Source organism: Crassostrea angulata, chromosome 2 (genome assembly GCF_025612915.1).
Source record: "Crassostrea angulata isolate pt1a10 chromosome 2, ASM2561291v2, whole genome shotgun sequence".
Classification (NCBI taxonomy): Eukaryota; Metazoa; Mollusca; class Bivalvia; order Ostreida; family Ostreidae; genus Magallana; species Magallana angulata.
The window spans coordinates 51,552,571-51,557,724 of NC_069112.1; the positions used below are offsets into that span (position 1 = coordinate 51,552,571).

General features: G+C 40.4%; 1 pseudogene; it reads right to left on the minus strand.

Moving 5' to 3' along the window:
• Positions 1 to 254: 254 nt before the first annotated feature.
• LOC128174457 (uncharacterized) lies at positions 255 to 5,154 on the minus strand (annotated as a pseudogene).

Genomic DNA, 5,154 nt, shown 5'->3' on the forward strand with positions numbered 1-5,154 from the left:
GTTCATTCAAATTTCACTCAAAGTTCGAAGTTCATAGGTTTAATACCTTTATTTTGGGAGGTGCAGAAGTCAAGAATTTACGATTGACCCTTGGGAGGTGCAGGGGTCGATGTCCACATAATAATACACGCACTTGTCTCAAATGACCAGCGCCGCTCATTCGCGCCATAAGTTCCCAAACTCGAAAGCAGCTATGGAGCTTTAGAGATTGGGAACTTCGCCACCATATGGGTCGGGGTATGAGCGGATTTAACTTACAACCGTGCCCTAGGGTAAGCTTGCCAATCCGGATAGCAAGCATGCCCTTTTGTTAAGATAGCCTCAAGGCCCCCTGAAGAGTATTTAGGAAAACAGCATTAGCCAATTTTGACAAGTATACTCCATAACAAAAAACAAGGAGTACGCTTTATATCAGGATGGCGGATAATTGCGCCGTCATACCGCAAGGCTAACCTGGATGCACAAGAATTAAGGCGTTTACGTTGCTATTCCATAGCACGGGAGTTTTGAGAATAACGCCATTGTATGCGTGGAAGGATGCAAGACCAAATGACCTTAGAATGTGGGAAGTTGGTTTGAATAAATTGAAAAAGCTTCATGCAAACTAGCCAGAGTTTTCGAATTGAAGTCTCCCCTAAGTCATTTCCCCCACAGTGTATTAAAAGGACATTAGGTGCAGGACCCACCTTTGCAAGGTTTTAAGCTATTGCTCTGCATGAGACAATTTCAGGCCACTGTACCCCTGCCACCATAATGATATATTTTGCCTTTTCAAGTTCAGGTGAAGACCTCCAGGTCTTAAAAATGCTTCTAATTGAGCATGCTTCAGTATTGAGGACCTCACTAACCACACTTTTTGTTTGTCTACAATAGATAAGCAAAGCTTTTGAGTTAAAATGTTGGTATGCGAATGTATGACTTATAACACGAAGATTTCCATCTTCCACATTTCTGAATTGTTTCCGCAGAAAAACCTTGCAATGCTAATTCAGTGCTAGCTCCAATCCGAAAAGAATGAGATTTGTATCTTGTTGCTTCTCCGGTAACTTAAGACGAACTATTGCTTTTGAGAGTACTGCCGTAAACTGTTATCTTGTGAGTTGGATCTTATCAAAGTGACAAAAAAGAGGCCCTGCAGTCAAGACGGACACTTAAATATTTCTTAACAAGCTTGAATGAGCACGCAACTCCCTCAGATTTACTAATTTGCAAAATTGTACCTTTTCCTACCTGGTCAGTCTTCGAATATTTGAGATGGTTAACAATGGCTGTTTATCAGGGTCTAGAGCTAGATTTTCCATACAAAGTAAAATATTGTTCGGAATTTTACAGTGAACAGTCAATTCACCGACACGAAAAAAACCATGAAATGCCAGTGAAAATGCTGCCGAGAAGTGACTTGTTTCATAAGAATTAGTGCATTTAGTGGGTAAAAGCAAAATTATTTTTTCAAGCAAGTTTTTAGTTATAGGCAGTCTTGTATCAGAATTGTGATTTAAGCGTTTCATGCCCTGCAAAAGCTTTGTAACTAAAAACTGAGAAGTTGGGTCCCCTATTCCTTGTAACTTGCAGTGATAAGAAATTGCAGACAAATACGAACGCACCGTTGAAAAAGCAAGGCCAGATGTTGATAGATGCAATAAGTACTGAACATGCAAGTGCGAACTGATGACAAATTTTTGATACGACAGTAAACCGACTTTTTGAACCCTATGTGTGTTATCGGATATTGCAGCTTCTAACAGCCGATCAAATTCAAACTTGAAATAATGTTGTGAAATGACTGGGGGATGGCTTCGGGGTCCCTCCTTGCGTTTGGTGCAGCCTGGCGAAACCTGGTCCACTGTGTACGAGAAATGGCATCAGCAATATCATTAGATTTGGTTGAAATATATTCTGCACGAAATAAAATGTTGTGTCGCATGCATTTTAAGACAAATGCTCTAAGTAATACCATGACAAGCTCAGATTTAGAGGTTAGTTTGTTCAAAACTGCAACCAATGTCTGATTGTCTACTTAAAATGTCCAAATGATGACAGATAAAACCACGGGGATAAACTCTAATAGGGTCATGTCGTGATGCCCATCGATATATTTCCAATTTTTGGGCCAACTAAAGAAACACCATTCCCCATTTAAATACGCTCCACATCCTAGTTGAGCAGACGCTGAGCTATCGGTAAACAAATTGAGAGTTTGATCTGAATACAATTCTTCTTCTCAGAAATAAACCACGCCGTTAAAACCCTCCAAAAACCTACACCACATAAAAATGTCCTCTTGCATCGATTGAGTAACTATTAGGTAATGATGTGGTTGCGTGACACAGATGGTGGCGTCATACAGGCGCCGAACAAATGCACGGCCTGGCCGAATTGCCCTTGTAAAGAAATTAAGTTTTCCCAGCACTGATTGCAACTGCTTAAGTGTGACTTTCTTAAGTGGTAACAATTGTTTTAAATTTTGGAGTTCAATACATTTTGGATGAGGTACTCTAACCAGCATTTCAATAGTGTCAATTTCCAAACCTAAAAATGTTAAGCAAGTGGTAGGACCTACAGTTTTATCCTCAGGTAAAGGTACCCCTAGATCATGACAAATACTATGAAATGCAGACATGGTGTCCTTACAAACAGAAACATTGTGACCCGAAAATATGAAGTCGTCCAAATAGTGGTCTATTGTGTCTACATTAGATTTTTTTATTGCCAACCAGTTTAACAAGAATAGAATTCCTGGGTCCCCCGCTGGTCAAGCAGTATACTAGTATACTGTATATGAAATTGCAATATTTTCAAACATTCAGTGCTGTTCCAGAATTAAATGTGTGAGGAGGTTGGGAGGAACATTTTCTTACCCCCACCACCCATTTTTTTCTATTTTTCCTGTCGCAAATATATCCAAAATACTACAATCTAAAAGAACTTGACCACAGTATTAGTGGTATGAACATTTAGTATAAATATAATGAAAATCCGTCAAAATTTGTAGGCATGAGAGCGCTTACAAGGTATCAAAGTACCATAACTCCAGCAAAAAGTATCGACCAATGCTGGTTTTCGATCTTGACCAAGGTAATAGTGGTATAAACATTTGGTATAAATTTATTGATGATCCGTCAAAATTTGTAGGCATGAGAGCGCTTACAAAACAGTGTGATAAATCCGTCAAAATTTGTAGGCATGAGAGCGCTTACAAGGTCAATTTTTGGATCAAACAGAGTCATTATTGTGGCAAAGCCCCATAACTCCAACAAAAAGTATCGACCAATGCTGATTTTCGAACTTGACCAAAGTATTAATGGTATAAACATTTGGTATAAATTTAATGAAAAACCGTCAAAATTTGTAGGCATGAGAGCGCTTAATTACAAGTCACAAAGTCCCATAACTTCAACAAAAAGTATCAACCAATGCTGATTTTCGAACGTGACCAAGGTAATGGTGGTATAAACATTTGATATAAATTTAATGAAAATCCGTCGAAATTTGTAGGCATGAGAGCGCTTACAAATAAGTGTGACGGACGGAAACACGGACGGACGGACGGACAGACGGACGGACGGACACCCGGCATTTCTATGTCCCCGCTCCGCGTTGCGGCGGGGGACAAAAATGTTGCAAATTCTTCAAATACCTTACACGAAACAGAACACCCCATTGGTAAACACTTATCAATGTAGTACATATCATCAAACATAAAACCAAGTAGGTGAAAATCCCCTGGACATATTGGCAAAAGTCTAAAAGCTGATTTTAAATCGCATTTTTCTATAAATGCCCCCTGACCAATTTTAGCAATCATGTGTATAACCGAGTCAAAAGAAGTATATTTAACTGAGCTTTCCTCTGGGTCTATAAAAAAATTAACGCTATTGAATTTAGGAAATGAGAGGTGTGCTATTAATCTCCAACCAGAGTTGTCCCCCTTGGCACCACTCCGATAGGAGATATGCGGAGGTTTGAAATTGGTAGATCCCGAAATGCCCCCCCCCCCGACCCGTCCTAATTCTACTTCCTTCATTATTTTTTCTTGAAGCTCGTTGTGATGTTCATACACAGATATCAAATTTTTTGATTGAATATGAATTCTTGGCCCCGTGTAATATATTTGAAAACCCTGTGAAAATCCTAACAATATTTTGTTCGAAGTCTGAGTTTTTGGATAAACTGACAAATACTTTTTTTTTTAGTGCAGGGAGTTTAATAGGGTTTTGCCGAGGCCCCACACCTTGTGGGTTTGTAAATCTAAAACGGGGGCACAGGTTGTTGGAGTTCTGGGGTCCCCTGTAATGCGATTGTTGTGTCCTGGGTTGATTGTTAGCATGTTGTGTTGGGAATCTGGGGGCACGAAAATAATGCATATGAGTTTGAGCAAGAGTGCAGTGTATCATAGCATGCTGGCCACTACAACGTAAACAACTATGAGTGTACGTGCAAGGAAACTTTTCGTAAGACCCTTTGAAATTGAAGTTGTAGCACTTTCCTATAGATGTAGCTCTCGGCAGGGTTTGAGGAGCACTGAAGGTTGAAGTTGGGGTCATGTACATTAACCAGAGCTAAGAATCCACTCCCCCCCCCCCCTTCCATGATGATGCTGGATTATGAGCCTTACGTAACCTATACTGAACATCGTATTCTTTCCATCCCCCTGCTCCCCTATTAGCCCCCATCCCAACACACTGCATGTATTTCAAAAGCTCTATGGATTTAGCAGGGTGGCCACTAAGTTAAATCCTGGCAAATATAAACATGAGATCAGTCCACTGTTCTATGGTATCAACCTTTTTGTGGTTAGGATCCTTGGATATTATTTCCCCCATATTATTTACGATTAATTTCTTTTCATCCCCAGAGAGAGGCCAGATCAATATACTGCCCTTCTATAATTTTTTGTTTAATTGCGTTTCTAACGTGCACACCTAGCATGTTGTGAACCGATGTGACTGCTGGAGGAATACCGTCTATGCATATGGCATGTGAAGATGACGCCGTTATCCTTGATGGTTGTGTGACCTCCGAATTGGTTTGCACCGGTTCTGATGGGCCATCATCCATTATACCATTGGGTCACTGCTCCCTGGTCCTTGCCGTTCTACTTTCGCTCGCCCTTGTCGTCTCAATTCTCATCCGTTTGGACCGCCGTGGTGGCAT